Raw genomic sequence first — 11,012 nt, 5'->3', positions numbered from 1 at the left:
TTTTTTTGCCACAGATGACCAATATTCAAACTTTACCTAGATTTGATTTAAACAATCATTCTGTCTAAATTCTGTGAAGATCAATCGAAAAATACAGACTCTATCGCATACATAAGGTTCCTCTTTGATTTTACCTAGTGACCTAGTTTTAGACCCAAGATGACCCATATTCAGCTTGAACTAGATTTGATAAAAGCAATCTTTCTGACCAAATTGTGTATATCCAGTGATAACCAATATTCAAACATGACATAGATTTGATCAAGGCAATCATTCTGACTAAATTTCATGAAGATCAATAGAAAAATACAGCCTCAGTCGCGTACACAATGTTTTTTTTTTATTTTGACCGGGTGACCTAGTGTTTGACCTTAGATAACCAATATTTGAACCTGGCCTAGATTAAATCAAGGCAACTATTCTGTCTAAATTTCTTGATGATCAATTGAAAAATACAGCCTCTATGCATACCCAAGATTTTTTAATTGATCTAGTGACCTACGTTTAAACCTCAGATAACCCATGTTCAGACTTGGCCTAGATTTTATCAAGGCAATCATTCTGACCAAACCGCATGAAGATTATTTGAAAAATATAGCCTTTATCGCATACACAAGGTTTTTCTTTGATTTGACCTAGTGGCTTATTTTAACACCAGATGACCCATATTCAAACTTGTCCTAGATTTCATAAATGCAATTATTTTGACCGAATTTCATGAAGATCAATTTATAGATACAGCCTCAAGCTAAATATTGACAGACAACAGACCACAGACAGACGATGGGCGCCGGATATGGAGCGATCACGATAACTCAGCTAAAAATATAAGACGAAAGACATTTCTTTATCGAGGTTTTTAAAAAGTACTTTTCACATCAACAACTGACGTGTTACAAAAGCATATCAATAGAATAAGTTTCTATTTTGAAAACTGTATAGCTAGTTTGTTCTACAGAGGAGGAATGTCTGCTGTACACGAATGATGTATGGCCTGAAAATAAAGATAACCATAGGGTACCAGTAACTATAAAGGCAAAAAGGAAGCTAATTAGAGAATATAATTTCAAGCAGAATATTTTTTCTTGCAATAAAAAGTCCAAGACTGTGAGTGATTTAGAGAAATAACCAAGTGATAATTATCAGTATTTCACCAAGTTACATAAATAAGATGACTTTGTTGTTTTCTCTTTGACTTAAAAGTGAAGAAATATCAAGAGGCCAGCGTGTCCACTGTCTTCGAATCACTTGCCTTTCCTCCTGGGGTGTCTGTGAATTTGATTTGAAATTATCTTTTACAGATGATACATTTATTGTAAGTACCCAAGGTACGTGGCAAAGACAATTAGATTAAACATATTTTTCATACTTTCGATAAATATACAGACTTAAGATTTGGAAAGAGACTATAAAATGACATATGATATATACGACCATAATATTTGTATAAGTTATAAATGAAGCTTTCTATAGAGAATACAAGTAAACTTTATTAAGGCATCGCCACAGTCACAGCTCAGTATCAGTTCATATTTTCAGGCGGAGTATTTTTCTCTTGAAAATTGCACTAAAGCCTTAACAGCTGGTCAAATTATCAACAACATAAGAAGCATATGATGATTTATAGTACATATGCTGCTTGTAAAATGTTTGAGTCTCGTTTAGACCGAAAGTTTACCCCAGAATATTGAAATTTTATGTGCAATCAAACTCCAATATTACTAAATAAAAAATATTACAAAGACAAAATTTAGTTAATTTCATAGTTCAATATGTATACTGCAAACTTATAGATTTTTGTCGAAATTGTTCCTGGTTATTGCATTTAAGACACAAAAAGACAACCCCATGTAAATTTAATTTAAAATGTTGTTTGTACATGCATTACTGACCACAGGTAGCCAGGTAAACCTATACATAATCCTATAATATCACCTGTTTATATACATGTAAATTATGTGTGAACAGATAACACAAATTGGATAAATTAATGGTGTTGGGATTTTTTTGTATAATTCAGTAATCAGGTAAAATTTCAAAAATAATTTCTGAAGACTTTATTCTTCACGGTCTGCTTTACAATTGGCTGTAATTATCTTTGAAATGTGTTGAATATATATTGAGTTTGACTGCACGTAAAATTGCAGAATTTTGTCATAGAAAAATATCGAATAAAGGCATAATACAGGTAGTGAAATGCACATCCTTCTACTTGCATATGTTCACATAGATATTTAAAACACAATTATGACAAATTTACTGACTTTATTGTAACCAAGTAGTCATCTTTTATTTTTATGAAAATTTGCATGTAAAATTTTGAGTCAAATAGCCGCCACTGTAGGCGATGCCTTAAGGTATTTCCGCAAATTGAAATTAGAAATTCGTTTGAAAAATCAGAACCCTCGAAACAGCTTTCGAAATGCAAGGACACAAAAAATATATGATAAAAGTTGAAAAGATATATCTGTAGGTAAATTTGCGAGCATAAAAGCTACGCTGAACCCTATCTCCACGGTGCTTTGGAAGAAAATGAGTGAACATTTTTGGTGCAAAATTTTGGTATCGTATGCAACCCGAATTGCTATAAAATATTTATTTTCAAGTCAAAGAAATGCCAAAATAGTGCACACGAGCGTTACTTTTTCAAGAAAATGTCGTTAAACATTCTAATGCGTAAAACACGTGTACAGTTTTTCTAGAATAATTCGCCGCCATGTTTATTTCAAGGAATAAAATATATGATTGTTCTTTTACCTGAGATTTCCTTACTGAAATATGTATGTCTCCTTATTCATGGTTACAGATATCCATTTAGTATAGCTTTTCACTGTCCGATCTCCTTAATCTGTTACCGATCCTTCACATTTAAAAAATAAACGCAATGTGTAATGATAGTTTTTCGCTTTACACACCTCCCTTGGACAAGAAAGCCGTTTCACGTAAAAACTGTAAGCATCCGCTGACAAAATATTATGAAAGATCGAAACTTTTTCTTAAATAAAGTTGAATTTCAATCATTTTCAAAAACTGGAAATATTGCACATTGTGTTGAATATATAAATAAAACAAACAAAAAAATCCCCAAAATAAACCATTTTAGATCTTTTCCGGGAACTATACGTTTCAGCCGAACAACGCATTTCAAGATGACACAAAACTGATTTCTCTTCGTAAACAATGTCAAAGTTCACCTGAGGAACATTGCTGAAAAAGTAAAAGTGCTTACTTGTTTCAGTTTTACGTCCTGTAGAAAACAATCAACTTTCAACTTTAAATGTATAGATGTTCTATAATTTTTCCAATATAAAAAACCGTCCGATCTTTTCCGTGAGAAATAAAACGAAGCAAATTTATCTATTTGTTTACACTTCAACCATGTGAAATTAAAGGCATGTATTATCACGAGACTCTCGTGCATTTTGAACCTCGTGGTGAATAAACTGAATTTACTTTAAAGTATGGTGTCTCAGTTGAGCCAGTTATTTGTTCATTTCAGAGAACATACATTAAAGAAGTGTTTATGAGATTATGCATGTGTACGAATATTTACTAGTCTACTTTATATTAACGACGATAGAAAACAAGTGTGCACTCGGCAAATAGCAAGTCTATCATTTTCAGGTGTATACTGAACACTGATCCCAATGTTCGTAATTTTCAGATAAAGAACTCGATATCCTTGGTTTCGTAGACAGTCTTAGTACTGGACCGCTGTTTCCGCTGTCAACACCGCAGTTATGTAAAGTCAATGTCCATTTCTATGCCGGAATTTCAATGCACATTTATTATCAGTTTAAATCTATGAAAGTGTGAAAAAATATCATTGTTTAACGAAGAACCAAGATGCAGAAAAGTTACTTTTGAGATATTGCTGATTTTAATCATCAGGTTTACACGTGAGAAGTTCAACTGACTGCATTTTGTAAAATGTTTCGTAGTTATCTACAACTGTATACAAATTGTATTACCTCCTACCATATTTGGCTGTCGTTTTTTTCTGCGATTTATTCTCACTGTGTTTTCAAAAACATGCTGCATTATTCTCATATTGTTTAAAAAGTCGATAGATCAAAACTGGTTAGTTTACGACGCATGAAACATCTAATAAGGAATCATTATACACATCGAACTTGTCCCGGACCAGTATGCGGAAATACTGTGGCCTAATATTTCAAGATTGTCTAAAAATATTTGCATATATCGTGATAAAGCAAATATTTCGATTGTTTTTATGATTTATAAATATGCAATCACGTATGAGTGAGAAAGTTACCGCAGGAAGTGCCGAAAATTCCATTTTCACCAAATTTTCCGTTAGATAAGCAGCGCGTAAGTACATAAATTCCACTATAATAAATTAAACCTTTCTTATACTTGCACAATCCTTGAAAAGAATTATGGATCGTTGCTAAATCTTGTTCACATTAAGTCTGAGACTAGTCTTACAATTTTAGGCAGTTTGGTACACCATACGTACAAAAATCATTGTCCGCACATTGCACTACTTTTATATATGCTGAAAATAGCAATATGTACAGATTTTGGTTTTTCGTTTTAATACATGAGGTGGTCAGATTTGAAAACAGATTTTGTAATAAGTTTAGTTCTATTCAGTAAGAAAATTCTCCTATGCACTAATTGAAACTTTGAACTAACTTTTGCCATTCATGAATTTTTTAATAAAGTATTTTGAAAGGATTTATAAATCTAACCAAAAATTTGGAAAAATACAGGTAAAATATCTTTTTTGTTTATTTCCAAATTTTAGTTTTACTTTCTATACAGCTACTTTAAGTTCAGGTCTTGCAAACTGAGCTATTTTTGTATTCTGGAACAGCTGCATTTGAAGGCTTTTGTTCACTATATTTTCACACTTCAAATGAAGGTCACTCTAAATTCAAGATGGCGGAAGTACCTTAAGGTTCATGTAAAGTGTTTGGAGACCACCCCTCAGGTGAATTTTGATTTTGGAAATTTATTCTTCGAAGACCGTTTCTATTTATTATAAATATTCTAAATTGTTTAGAGGAAGTAGGGAATACATTATACAAAGGTAAGCTTCTTTGAGAATAAGTATTTTGTCTAAAATTACACGTACTTCAAACGTCACGGTTCTATTTTGTAGAAAATATCAGACTTTTTTTTCAAAAGTATTTTTTCTTTAAATACGTTTTGTTTGTGTCTGTAACATATTTATCTAGGTACTCTTAGTTTTGAAATACAGTAAACATACATATTTTCTGAAAAATAGGAGTATTTTGTCATTTTGACAGCTTTACTTTCACTTTCGTTTTGCAATTTTGGTAACTTTTTGAAATGTAGAATGTATTGTAGCAATTTTAAAACTAGGAGTACCTGGAGAAATATGTTAGGCACACAATAAGTACAAACCTAATGTCAAAATATTTTTGAAAAAGAAGTTTGATATTTTTTTACAAAACAGAATGTAGACAAGCAAAGTACATGTCATATAAGAGAAATATTATTGTACTAAACAAAACAACCTCTCTTGAATGACACATCTACTCTTTCTGAACAGTTTGGTATAAAATGTATGAAAAACAAAGGCCTATGAGGTCTCAAAACAAGAAACAAAAATTCACTCGAGGGGCAGTCTCAAACACTTTACATGAATTACACGACCCGATTCATATTATGGCAAATATAAATACATGTACATATACAAATTATGGGGGAAACTCCCTTTCGTTACAATGGCGCAAATGTTTGGAATACAATACCAAATGAAATTTGCTCCGCATGTTCTCTAACACCTTTTAAAAAGAAATATAAGAAATATATCTTGCAGTTGACTGCCTAAATAATCTCTTTGTTTATATCAGCTGAATTATAACTATGCCATTATAATACTATCAAAATAAAATGATCATGTACATTTAAAGCATACATTCTAACCTGTATATGCCGTAATAGACGGATCATATATGTAATGAAATAGCATACAGTCAAACTGTATAAGCCAATGATAATGTGTATTGAAAAAATATACAGACAAACATGTATAAGTCGTTATAGAGGACCACATGTGTATTGAAATAACATACAGTCAGACCTGTATAAGCAGCTACAGACGGATCATAATTTATGTGTTTTAAAAATAGCATACAGTGAAACCTGTATAAGCCACTTAGCATGTGTATTGAAAAAGAAAACATACACGTACAAGTCGCTATAGATCGGTTTTATGTGTATTGAAATAACATACAGTCAAACGTATATATTAAGTAGTTAGAGACGGATCAAATGTGTATTTGCCATAGAGTGAAATAAAATGATATGCCAATAATACTCCGTTGTTTTTAATTGTTCTTTGTCAAACGTATGACAATTATGGTGTTCCATAGTTCCAAAGCTTTCTTTTTCAATCTAAGAGAAATAAGTCAATAATCTTCCAATATGAATCCTATAAGTGAACCTATATACAACGTACGCACGCGATCACTAACAACCAATCGCTGCACTGGTCACCTTTTAAGTAGAATTTAAGATGTCTGTTGCATTTTAAACCGCTCATACATTTTGTGCATTTTTGTATTTCAAGTAGGACCAACTCAAATTTTGATAGATAAATAAATAATTAAAGTGGGGCTACCAAATATTGAAATAACGTACGGTCAGACCTGTGTAACAGGGTTTTTATAGCAGTAGCTTGATCTGGGATGCAGTATTCGGCTCGAGTGGATTTTGCAAGATTGGATCTCACGAGGCGCACAAGAGCCGAATACAAAGTCCCAGATCTAGCTACTGTTATAATGACCCTTTTATTATATACCTTTACCACTTTGATTCTTGTTTTGTTCTTGAACGAAATCTTCAATGTTTATCGATATTAAATGGAATTAAATAGTTAAGTTTTTATGTGCGATTTTTAAAGAAATGTGTCGGATCATGCATATTAATGAAAATAGTCCGGCAGCATACAATACGGAAGGTACAATACGGAATTTATAAGTTACAATACGGAATTTTGTCGGTTTGTTCATATCTAATTGTGAAATACAAGCAGATTTTTACAGAATTTATATAGGTATATAATAAAAGTAGTTACAGACGGACCACATGTGTATTGACATAACATACAGACAAACTTGCATATGTTGTTAGAGACTAATTGTAAACATACAGTCAAACCTGTATATGTCGTTAGAGACGGATCATAATGTGTATTGAAATAACATACAGTTAAACCTGTATAGCAGGCAATAAAATAAGACTGCTTCAGGCAGGTGATTATTTTACAATTACAAGGTAAGGGCAGCGCACAACAAACACAGTCATGGCCATAAATTGTAAAGTAACAAGAATCAACTTTAGTCGTGGGCTGCGTCGAGAATTATCCCTTGCACGTGTTAAATTTCTATTATGAACTTGTCCGTCTTTCAGTTTGGGTACACCCATATACAGTTAAAAGGGGTGCATACAAAAAAAAGATACTGATTGAATGGCAACAGTGTAGTTCCGGGCAGTCTGATCATAATCTACACTCTTCTCAAAGACATAATCAGCCGTGTTCAGCATGATAAGGGTTAAAAGTCAAGTGCATTTTAGTGTTATGCAAGATAAACAAAAATCGGGATATGGTTGAGAAAGTTGATTTAAATGATAACATATAGTCAGAAACTGACCTTTCTTCAAACAAAATACATGTTGAAATAAGAACTAAAGACCCGCCCGCTTAGCTCAATATGAAGAGCACAGAGATCTACGGAACTCGGTGATGCGGTGTTGCGAGTTCGATCCCCGGGCGGGGCTTATGTTTTCCATTTTGATCTGATAACAGACATTGTGTCTGACATCATTCGTCCTCAGCCTCTGATTCATGTGGGGAAGTTGACACTTTCTTGCGGATAACAGGTTTTTACTGGTACAGAATACAGGAAAACCGGTTAGGTTAGCTGCCCTCTGTAACATAACTTAAATATTTAAAAAAATAAAAACGGCGTTAAGACCGAAATAAGCAGATGGCAAATAATATCGGTGACTGTAAAGGAAGGAGCATATGTAGTATACTTTTTACTTTTTTCAATGTTTAAATGTGTAATGCCTATATACCTTCGTGTTCAAATAAAATGTCAAACTTAAAGTTATGAGAAAAAAAAGATGTTTATCAACAGTTTTTTTCGTTTGTTTAGATAATTAAGTTGTATATTTATTCATTCTTCCAAATCTTAGCAATGTCATCTTAATTACATTTCAAATTGTCAAATGATGAACCAGATTGTAAAACAGCATACACTAAATCAACCCGGCAGACATTAAGTTCTTTAAGCATATGTGTAGATGAATAAACATACTTAGACTAAGGAATTATTTGAAAATAGAACATTTGTATCATTTCTGTCAAAAATTTACATTAAGCCCTCAACAGACGGTAAGTTTTTGTTGAACAACACCAATTAAATGTAAGATGTACAGCCAAATATTATCATGTGTACGATGCTATTTCCTGATTTCGTAAATCTTAAGTCTTGACATACAGCTTAGGACATGTTCTATTTCGTAAGTTTTGCCTTACGTACCACCAACGTTGACAAGCAACAAATCGGTAATAATTAGTTGATAAGAGGCAAGGAAATGAAATTCCAGAAATTACTGCCCAAAAAATAAACGCAAATCTAAATAAATAATGGAAAAAGGATGACACTGAAAAATTAAATGATTTGAGCCGCGCTATGAGAAAGCCAACAAAATGCGTTTCGGACCAGCAACCGCGCTGTCCGGTCCATACTGTTCGTTAACGTTTTCTCTAATTGCAATAGGCTTTGAAAGAAAACATCATGGATCCTGACTGCGCGGATGCACAGGCTAGTCAGGATCCATGCTGGCCGCAAAGCCACTATGTTGGTTACTCATGGTGTGGCTCATTTTTGTCATGCATAATCAAATTCATGAGACATAAAAAGGTGAATATTATTTTTATTATTAATGGTTGCATTCTTTTCAATACCTGATGTACTATGTTTACTGTGTAAATCTCTGTGATTTATATGGGAGTTGAATACTGTCTGAATGTGAACAATGTACAATTTTAAAATTGTACATGTTTGAGATAATTAGTGTTGTACAACTAGAATCTACCGTCTGTTGAGGCCTTTAGGAATATATATTTAGCCTAAACTAGTTTTAGATGAAAGTTTGTAAACTTTCCTCTACTTATATTTGATGCGCCAATCGGATACAGTTTAAATGAATAAAAGACTTAGTAAGTTACACGTTATTTTAAAACTTACATTTTGATCAAGACCATTGAGATACCTCAGTACATGTATCTGTCAAATGCAAATGTAAAACTCGAAATTATATTGAAATCAAATGAAATATTCTACCTTTTTAATACTTTCAGGATTCGAAATCCCATAACACCTGTAACATACAGACAAATCTTCCTCTATTTGCAAAAAAAAAGTAGTTAAAAACAATAAACATATCAAGGTTTTATCATTACTCGGTGACAAACATGTTTAGGTGTTTAAAGGGAGGTAGCGATGATGCTATCTCTTCTAAGTTATAACAGGATTATCTCCTTTTGATTATAGGACTATTTTCATCGCGTGCTTGAACTAATATTTCATTGTAATCAGGAGCATACATATCTACAATTTTGTATGCTTTTTGTAAGCAAATCCGCTTCATATTCGTCTTCTACGGTTTCCCATTAGGGTCATCAACGCGTAAAATTACACACAAAGCACGATACTACGATGATGAAAAGTCGATACAACGAAACACGATGCTGAAAAATCAAAACAACGATGGCGAAAAGTCGAAACTGCGGTAGTGAGAACTCGAAACAACGAAACTATGTATTATATTTTTTTTAAATCTCCGCGGATGACTCTTCATCATCGCAATTTCGTTGTTTCGACTTTGCAACTTCGTAGTTTTGTTTTTTCGACTTTTCACCATAATTGTGGTTTCGGTTGTTATCTAATATTTAAGTAACAAAAGCATTCAATAAACAATGATGAAAACGATATTACATCTCCTTGTTTGATAGTATATGTCGAGTTGACAATTTTGTGCCACATTGCAAAAAAGTTAAAACTTTTCGTAATAAACGAATCTCTAATACACAGTGGCAAGTAACAAGTGCTTTGAGGTCGGCGGTTCATTAAAACAATTCCAGAAGCATTCTACTTGACTGTGAGTTAAGCTTTGACCTTCAATTGCATCCTGTATTATTATATGATATCTGGGTGTAAGATTTCTCTCGTGCAGTAATGTATGAATGAATGCGTAAATTCGTTCAATACTGTAATAAAATAGTGATTAAAAGAAAAATCATCAAGAATTTCGTTTTCTATTAATTGAAGCATGCGATATGCAAGATAAAGTATCTGTCGGCAGTTGAAGGTGCGGACGAGAATATCTGACTCACGGGGTAACTATTTTCGTTTACTCGGCAAAGACTTTTTACCGCCTTAAAAGTTACCCTCGAGAAAAATGTCACTATCAGCTCTTCAGCCACAGCAAGATTCCTAGATTCTTTTATACGAACTTGTTTTTTCTTTAATTTTTTCTGTATGACAGTATTACAATCGACAGTTTCCGTATGTTTTCATTTTCTCTGTTTGTGATGTCGACGTTTACGGGTTGCCACGGAAAGCTATTTATGCGTTGACCTAGATATGTTCAAAGAATGCCGATTGGCCTAAAGGCTGTATACCAATAAGATAAATTGTTCTTTTTTATTGAAAATTCAGATACTTCAGATCAATTTTGGTACAGTTTCTAGATTTTCAATCCGTCGTAGACCTATTTTCCACAAGATGTCCTTACATTTGCTTCAAGAAAACGGAAAGGAAAGGGGTGTTGAAGTTTGCAGTGAAGTGCAAGTCAACTGAAGTTAGATACCCTCATTTTGCCGCATTTCAGAAAGCGGTCCGAAGAATAAACACCCTACTTTCGTTTTTACGTAAACAACACGAAAACATGCGAATATCAGCATGAATAGTGTCTTATTTTATGTAAAATTTATTCCACGAGTG

This window comes from Mercenaria mercenaria, chromosome 16 (genome assembly GCF_021730395.1).
Source record: "Mercenaria mercenaria strain notata chromosome 16, MADL_Memer_1, whole genome shotgun sequence".
Lineage (NCBI taxonomy): Eukaryota > Metazoa > Mollusca > Bivalvia > Venerida > Veneridae > Mercenaria > Mercenaria mercenaria.
This window is presented reverse-complemented; position numbering follows the sequence as displayed.